Below are 9,492 nucleotides of genomic sequence, written 5' to 3'. Positions count from 1 at the left end.
TCAAAGCCTAGGTACTGTGCTGTCCCTTAGCTCTTTCACTGAAGGAGCACTGCCACTTGAGCCACATCTCCACTTCCAGTTTTTTTGGTGTTGGAGTTAAGAGTCTTACAAACTTTCCTAGACTGGCTTTGAATCATAATCCTCAGATCTCAGCCTCCTGAGTAGCTAGGATTATAGGCATAAGCCATTGACACCTAGCTTATAAATGGATTTTTAAAGAGCTCCTTTTACAAATTTAAAAAAAAAAAACCTGAGGCCAGTGGAAAGATAAGTAACTTCCTTTATATCAAATATGCCATCTCCAGAGCCAGAGACACAAGTGTGTGATACCCAGTTGTTCCAGCTCTTGTAATATCAAGCTATGTGTGTAACTGTGCCTTGGTCTCCTTATATGTAACACTAATACTGCCAACCATACTTATTTCCTCTTGCTGCTGTAACAAGTTTACTGGCTTCAAGTAGCATACATCATTTTTTTCTTTTATAGTTCTGAAAGTCAGAAGTCTGACGGGAATCTCATGGGACTAAAATCTAGGCACTTCCTTCTGGAAGCTCCAGGAAGAAATCCAGAGGTGCTCAACTGAAAGCATGTGTGCAAAACACTTCCTGGTTATTGTGGTTGCTCCTGGTAGCATCTCGTCTCCTCCCTCATCCCAAGAGGGCAGCTGCACCCTGTCTAGATAATCCAGGCTGATCTTCCCATCTTGAGATCTCCACTGCAATCACATCTGCAAGATCCCTTTGCTACAGAAGGTAACACACTCCCAAGCTCCAGGGATTAGGACAGTAACCTCTTGGGAGGGAGGGTGCATTTCTCAGCCTGAGAAGGTTGTACAAGGCACAAATATGTTACTATACAGGGACAGCCAAAAAATGCTGTCTGGTACAAAATAAGTGTTCTGTAAATGTTATGCTTCTATGCTGCTATGATTAATGAAACTCACACGCACACTAAAGGCTATAGCTAAACTGGGATCTCACACCACAGAGAATTCCATGACATCATAGGAACCAAAACCCCTGAAGTGGCAGAAGTTCCAAAGTGGGAGATGGATCAGGCAGCCCTGTCAGGACTATGGCCTCAACCAAGAAGAAAGCACAAATCAGTGCATATGATTTTGAATTGAAGAAAAAACTGGCCTCTTCCGCCTTTCGGGGCTCTGGTTGTTTCTGCGAAGTGTTCCGGAAGTGGAGCTGCAAATATACACAGAACCACGTCTTGTATTTTCACAATAAAAAAATATTAAAAAAAAGAACCACATGTCCTGTCTGCAAGGTTTTGTTTGTAAGTTTGTTTTGAGTTGGATGGATGGTTGATTGGTTGGTTTGCCAGTACTGGGGTGTGTCATGTGACTCAGGTCATACTTGCTCTCCTGGCTTGTTTACTTACAGCTGATGTTCTACTTCTTGAGCCACACCTACAGTCCAGTATTTAGTTGATTAATTGGATGTACGATTTTTGTGTACTTTTCTGCATAGGCTGGTTTTGCGCTATGATCCTCAAATATCAACCTCCTAAGTAGCTAAAATTAAAGGCATGAATCGCCAACACACATCTTGTCTGCAGGGATTTTGTTTTGTGCTGGTCCCAAGGCTTGAACTCAGGGCCTGGATGCTATCTATCCCTGAGATTCTTTTTGCTCAAGACTAACACTCTGCCACTTAAGCCACAGCTCTACTGCCAGCTTTTCTTTTCTTTTTTTTTTATTTTTTGGTAGTGTAGTTTCCTGCTCAGGCTGGCTTCGAACCATGATCCTCAGATTTCAGCCTCTTGAATAGCTAAGATTATAGGTGTGAATAACCAGTGCCTGGCTTGTCTGCAGGTTTTGATAGTAGCACACTGGAGAGACCTTTCCCATCTTTCCAAAGGGAAAATAGGCTCCTGATCTCAGTCTATCAATAGCTATGATGACTGAGAGGTACCACCACATTCAGCTATTGCTTGATACAGTAGTCTCACAAACTCTTCTGCCCCCAAACTGTTTTTATTCAACAAAGCAGTTTATGAAAACAATGCATCTTGATCAACATTCTCCCCCACTCCTTTCAACCCCTTCCCTCACTTTCCTTAATTTTTTTAATTGTGATTAAGTGATTATATAAATTCACAAATTTCATCATCTTGTGAGGTAGTGATACTTAGTTAAAGTCACAAACATATTCCAACCTTCATGAGGCAAATTATCTTCATAATGGTCTATAAAGTTTGTGAATTCTATGAGCTTTTTTTTTTTTTTTGTCGGTCGTGGGACTTGAACTCTGGGCCTGGGTGCTGTCCCTCAGCTCTTCAGCTCAAGGCGAGCGCTCTACCACTTGAGCTACAGCGCCACTTCCGGTGGTTTATTGGAGATAGGAGTCTCACGGTCTCTCCTGCCCGGGCTGGCTTTGAACCGAGATCCTCAGATCTCAGCCTCCTGAGTAGCTAGGATTACAGGCGTGAGCCACCAGAGCCCGACGAATTCTATGAGCTTTGACAATACAGCTATATCAGATTATATGTACATTTCTTTCCCTTTGCTTAGTGTCAGCTGTTCCCTCTTTCCTCTCATTATCTCCCTCCTATCACTGCCATTGAGTCTTTTAGTTCATTTTGATCAGTGGCCAGTGCAGCTGATGGGTCCCACTGTTGTACATTTTCCCCTGTTTCCCTCTGTTTCTGTGTCCTCCTCCTAGTTTCCCTCAGATGTGCGCATATATACCATATATGTAGTCAGCAGCATGGGGTCATTTAGTAATGATACAACCAGATGAGTGGAGGTCCTTTGTTTCTCAAGTCTTCTTTACTTTGTCATATCTCCTTCTGTTTTGGATTTAACATCCACATATCAGGGAGACCATGTGCTGTTTGTCTCTTTGCTCTTGGCTTACCTCACTCAAAATGCTTTTTTCTAGTTCCATTCATTTCCCTGTGAATGCCATTATTTTGGCCTTTCTAATGGTTGCATATTCCATTGTACATAGGTACCACAATTTTTGGATCCATTCATTTGTGGTGGGACATCTGGGTTGTTTCCATATCTTGGCTATTGTGAACAGTGCTGCAATGAACATGGAGGTGCACGTGTCCTTGTATCCTGGTTCCTGTTGCTCAGGATAGATGGCTGGCCCCAAATTTTAATCCCTCCATTCTCTACCTAATCAAATAGCTAGAATTAGAGACATGGACCACAGTACCCATTTACTGGAAATTTTTATGATTCTTTGAAGGAATATCTATTTTGAGATTTTTTTCCACTTGTAAGACTTGAACTCAGGGCCTGGGGCAGTGTCCTTAAGCTCTTTTGCTCAAGACTAGTGCTCTACTACTTTGAACCACAGCTCCACTACTGGATTTTTTTGTGGTTAATTGGAGGTAAAAGTCTCATAGATTTTCCTGCCCATGCTGGCTTTGAACCTTGATCTGCAGATCTCAGCCTCCTGAGTAGCTAGGATTACAGGTATGAGCCACTGACACCCAGCACTTCCTGCTTTTTTGATAGTAAGTTAGAGATTAAAGTCTCATGGAATTTTCTGCCAACGTTGACTTTGAACTGCAATCCTCAGATCTCAGCCTTGTAAGAAGCTAGGATTACAGGTATAAGCCACAGGCACCTAGCCTATAAGAGTTCTTTAGGAAGCCAGGTGCTAATGGCTCTCACCTGTAATCTTAGCTATTCAGGAGGCTGAGATCTGAGGATCGAAGTTCAAAGCCAGCGTGGGCAGGAAAATCCATGATACTCTTGTCTCCAACTAACCACCAGAAAACTGGAAGTGGCACTGTGGCTCAAAGTGGTAGAGCACTAGTCTTTTCTTTTTTCTTTTTTTTTTTTTTTTGCCGGTCATGGGGCTTGAACTCTGGGCCTGGGCACTGTCCCTCAGCTTTTCAGCTCAAAGAATCAAACTCAAGGCCTCATGCATTTGAGGCAAGCACTCTCCCACCTTCCCAGAGCACTAGTCTTGAGCAGAAGAGCTCCAGGACAGTACTCAGGCCTTGAGTTCAAGCCCCACTACTGACAACAAGAAAGAGTTCTTTATGTATTCTCTGTGTTATATTCTCAGCAGATATATGATTGGCAAGTAATGTGTCTCATTCTATGGGTTGTTACATACTTTTTGTGTATTCTTGATTTTGTTTGTATTTTTTGAGACAAGATTTCATTGTGCATCCTAGAATGACCTTGAACTCATGATGCTCTTTCCTCTGCTTCTGGCATACTGAGATTATAGGTATGCTCCATCACTTCCAACTCTTGCATTCTTGATAGTGTCTTCTGAAACACTAAAGGCTTTAATTTTAATGAAGCCCAATTTATCTACCTTTTTGTAGCTTCAAATAGTTGTACAAAGGAGATTTCAATTTAACATATCCATTTATGTGTACACAAAACCTTAATTAGCATCATCCCTTCCATAATTCTATACACACACCTATTCCATACCCAACCATCTTATCAAGATTCCTAGTTCCATTTTCAGGTATATAAAAAAAAATTAGGTTTCATTTTCAGGTATATGCATTGAGTATTATGACCATATTTGCCCACCATTTGCCTTTCCATTTGTCTAACTCCTTCATTTTGTTGACTGAATTTGTTACCATTTCTAAGAAAGAAGTTTAACCCAAGATCATCAAGATTAATTTCCATGTTTTTTTCCTAAGCATTTTATAGTCAGTACTTCCATTTAGACCTGTGATCTACTTCAAGTTAATTTTATATGTGCTGTGAGGAAAGAATCCAAATTCCTTCTTTTGCGTGTGTCTGTCCAGATAGACATTTGCTGAAAATGATTCTTAGCTCATTAAAATTGTATTGGCATCCTTGTGGAAAAGCAATTGGCCATGTGACAAGTTTTCAGATAAGTTTTTCCCCAAATTTAAGTGAAAAGTTCAAACCATGAATAGAAGGGTGTGGGGCCAGAAAGCTTTATAAGAAAGAGAGATGCTTGACTTATGTCTTAAAAAATGAGGAATAAGGCCAGGCACTGGTAGCTCACACTTGTAATCCTAGTTTCTCATGAGTCTGAGATCTGAAGATCAAGGTTTAGAGCCAGCCCAGGCAGGAAAAATCCATGAGATTCTTATCTCTAATAAATTACCAAAAGAGGGAAGTGGAACTGTGGCTCAAGTAGTAGAGCGCTAGCCTTGAGCAAAGGAAGTTCAGGGACAGTGCCCAAGGCCCTCAGTGGAGACAGCATGGAGAGCTCACATGGACCAAGAACTGAAAAGATAGGATGAGAGAATTCTTAAGCTGATCTTAGCCCGTTTTTGTTTGTTATTGTTTTTCTTCAATAAAGTAACCATGTACTAAGGTCCCAAAAGACCCAGTCCCCAAGTTTTCCTACAGTGGACTAGAATGCATATTCCTGAAGTTACTAATGGCCTAGACACAAAGGCAAAAGCTTAGAGTAAAGCAGTAATAATTGATTTTCTGGTGAATACGTTAAAATGCAAAGGCAATGGAAAACGTTCTTGCTAAGTAATAGGTGAACCAAAGCCAAGCTCATATCCATCTGTTCATCTACAAGTCAGACAGAGAGGCGTGGAGCAGACCCTCCCCTCACGACTCCCACAAGGAACTACCCCACCCTGCTGACACCTTGACTTCCGTCTTCCAGCCTCCAGAACCATGGGAAATAAATGCCTGCTGTGTAAGCCATCCAATCTGTGTTACAGACAGGAATGTTTTACTGGAGGGGTGGATTTGGGGGCGCTCTGAAGATGCATTGTGTTTCATGTCAGAATCAACAGTGGCTGCAGACATGGCTCAGGGCCAAAGCCAGAAGCTGGAAGAAGAGTAAGAATAACTGAGAAGTCAGGGGAATGAGGGGTGGGTTGGGCTTTCATTGGCCAGGAGCTGATGATAAGGCCCAGCCATCAGCCAAGTTTTCTGAGGGAAGAAAGAAAGAAGGAAAGAAAGACGGAAAGAAAGAAAGAAAGAAAGAAAGAAAGAAAGAAAGAAAGAAAGAAAGAAAGAAAGAAAGAAAGGAAGGAGGGAAGGAGGGAAGGAAGGAAGGAAGGAAGGAGAGAGAGAGAGAGAAAGAAAGAAACAAACAAACAAACAGAAAGAAAGAAAGAAAGAGAAGGCTTCTTTCTTAGGTCTCTTTTCTACTGGCACCCATCCTTGGCAAGAGGAAACTTCCATGTATGGAGAGATGACCCCAAATCTGCCCTGTCAAGGTCGTCTCTATTTGTCCCAAAGAGAATCTTCCAAGGGTATTTCTAACCAGAAAGAAATCCCTGAATATCTTCTACTCACCCTATGGAATCGTCTACTTGCTCCTTTGAAGTAGGACCCCCTGATGACATTCATAGAAATACCGGAGACTGTGCAGGAGAGTCACCACCCAAGGTTCTCCAGGCACTGGCCTCTGTGTTGCTGCTTCCCAGCCCCTCCCACTGGCCCAGGGCTTCCAGAAAGCAAACCTCTGCATTCTGAGCAGTCCAGACTTTTTATTCTGGGGAAGTTTATGGCATTATTAATATGAAAATATGCAGTGGTGCCATCTGCAACCTCCTCACTCCTTTATTAATAACAATTATTTACAATCCAGGAGCCAAAAGCTTTTATATCTAGGTACTAATTAACTGGACCCTATATAGATCAAGAGAAGCATAGTAAATCTGCAGTGGATCTACTTGTCTCCTATCAGTGGAGGTGGAGGCATATAGCACCAGGAAGTGAGTGACAGCCAGATTTCTGAGCAGTGAGCCCATCACCACCACCTGAGTGCCATTGGTCCCCCACCCCTCTCCTGAGGAGGGAACTCTAAGTCTCCAAGTTACCTGTGAAGGATTGATTGACCTCTCCACCTTATTTTCCCAGGTGCATACAGATGTCAGGCAAGCCACCAAAGATAGACACAGACAGGACAACCTGACCTGAGCTTGGCTGTAAACATTCCATTGTGGGCCTAGACTGTAAGGCTCTGAGGCCTAGCTATGAAGCCAGGAAATGGTTAAGAGGTTGGAAGACAGAACTGGACCCTGTGAAGGTCAAACTATGTAGGAAAATCTTGAGACCTTGGAAAAGGGATTCTCTGCCTACACCTGCAGTCATGCCTGTCCCATACTATACTCAAGTAACCCCTGTGTCCTTGCTCAGACTCCATAAAACCCTTGACTCCAGCCCAACCCCCTAACACAGTCTCAAGCCAGCAGGAAGGCAGTGCTACTCGCTGTTCCTCTGTAAACAGTCCTAACCTGTGGAAGAAGGAGTCCGGCCAGTTTCCTTCCTTTCTCCTCCATTGTCCTAAAAACCTGTTGTCTTCAAGTACTCCACAGACATCCAGGGTCTGTGTGGAGAACCAAGGGAAAACCTGAAATCAGACCTGACTCCACCCAGTTCATCTCTTCCCAGGAGGCCTGGTGAGATCGTGGAAATGAAGAGCCTGTGTTCTGGGCTGGGGGGGGAGAGGGAGGCGGCGGTGGAGGGGGGCGGGGAATTCATTTACTTGTCCTCAGACCTGAGGAAATAAATTACATCTGTGCGAAGTTCACCATTTACAAAAATGAGGTGTCATTTACCTTAGTGATTCCAACCATAGCACAAACTCGATACATGTGAAGTTTGTCATACTAATGAGTTACTTATTTTTTTTATTAATGCTATTACCTCTATTATTATAGGGAATTCCTGTAATTATCAGACACCTCAGACAGAATTACAGGGAAGTAATGCAGAGACACATAAAAGATTCCAAATGAAAGCTGGCTTTGACTTTCTGCTATCTATGGCTGGACAAAACCTCCGTTGGAGTTTGATGGCTTTAATTGCTGATTTATTATTTAGGGTGATTCTGTGTGTTAACTAGACTTGGCTTTATGGAATAACATAAGTCCCACATGGAACGTGGACAACACAAGGTCCTTCAAGGCCTGGGGACCAAAAATCTCACTCTGTCATTCCAACCATGGTCAACTGGTCAAAAGCTGTTGACACAATCTCAGAAAACAAAATATTGGAATGAATGACACTGTACAAAAGAAAATGTAACTATAATCCCTCTGTAGATCGTGTTTATAATAACAATAAACTTTTTTGCTTGTCCTGGGGCTTGAACTCTGGGCTTGGGTGCTGTCCCTCAGCTCTTCAACTCAAGGCTAGTGCTCTACCACTGGAGCTACAATACCACTTCTGGCTTTTTCTGCAATTAGTTGGAGATAAGAGTCTCACAGACTTTCCTGCCTGGGCTGGCATTGAACTGCAATCCTCAATCTCCTCAGCTAGGAGGCATGAGCCACCAGCACCTGGCTAAGTAAATTGTAAAACTAACAAATAAATGGCTGGGAAGGTGGCTCAGTGGTAGAGTGCTTGCCTTGCATGCATGAGGCCCTGGGTTCGATTCCTCAGCACTACATAAGCAGAAAAAGCTGGAAGTGGTGCTGTGGTTGGAAGTGGCTCTGTGGCTCAGTGGTAGAGTGCTATTCTTGAGCTGAAGAGCTGAGGGACAGTGCCCAGGCCCAGAGTTCAGGCCCCACAACCAACAAAAATTAATAATAATAATAATAATTAATAAAATAACTGACTACTCCCCAGAAAAAAGTGTGTGTGTATAGTATGTTTTCACTCGTAAGTGGAAGCTAGACTCATACTCACAGATATGTACCTAAGTATAAATATTCATATACACAGTTACTTATAGCCAGGTACTGTTGGCTATCACCTGTAATCCTACCTACTCAGGAGGTTGAGATCTGAGGATTACAGCTCAGAGCCATCCCAGGTAGGAAAGTCCCCATGAGACTCTTATCTCCAATTAACCACCAAAAAACTAAAAGTGGTACTGTAGCTCAAAGGGTAGAGCACTAGCCTTGAGCAGAAGAACTCAGAGATAGCACTCAGGCCCTGCGTTTAAGCCCTACCACCAAAAAAAAGGCAAAACATAGTTTCCTAGATGGTTTAACATGAATCAAGCTAAGAGAGTACTGAGGAGACAGGCAGAACAGAAAAAGAAAGGGATGAATAACTGTAATACATGGCAAGTATATATGAGAGCAGCCAGAGAAACTCAACAAAAGCTGAGGGTCCCTGGGGTGGGGGTGGAAGAGAGAAATAGACACTGTGGGTAGAGACTAGTGGCTAGGGGTTGCCAGCCGAGAGGATAAAGTCTAAACACTGTTTTAACTATCAAAATAGATTGTTTTCTATGAAAACCCAACAAGGGTAGGGCACAGGTGGCTCACGCCTGTAATCCTAGCTACTCAGGAAGCTAAGATCTGAGGATTGTGGTTTAGGGCCATCCTAGGCAGGAAAGTCCATGACACTCTTATCTCCAATTAACTACCAGAAAACTGAAGTGGCACTATGGCTTTAAGTGGTACAGTGCTAGCTTTGAGCTGAAGAAGTGAAGGACAGCACCCAGGTCCTCAATCCAAGCCCCACAACCAACAGAAGAAGAAAGAGAAGAAGGAGAAGGAGAGAAGGAGAAGGAGGAGGAGGAGAAGAAGAAGAAGAAGGAGAAGAAGAAGAAGAAGAAGAAGAAGAAGAAGAAGAAGAAGAAGAAGAAGAAGAA

Source organism: Dipodomys ordii, unplaced genomic scaffold (assembly GCF_000151885.1).
Source record: "Dipodomys ordii isolate 6190 unplaced genomic scaffold, Dord_2.0 Scaffold52, whole genome shotgun sequence".
Taxonomy (NCBI): Eukaryota; Metazoa; Chordata; class Mammalia; order Rodentia; family Heteromyidae; genus Dipodomys; species Dipodomys ordii.
Note: the sequence above shows the minus strand (reverse complement) of the source record.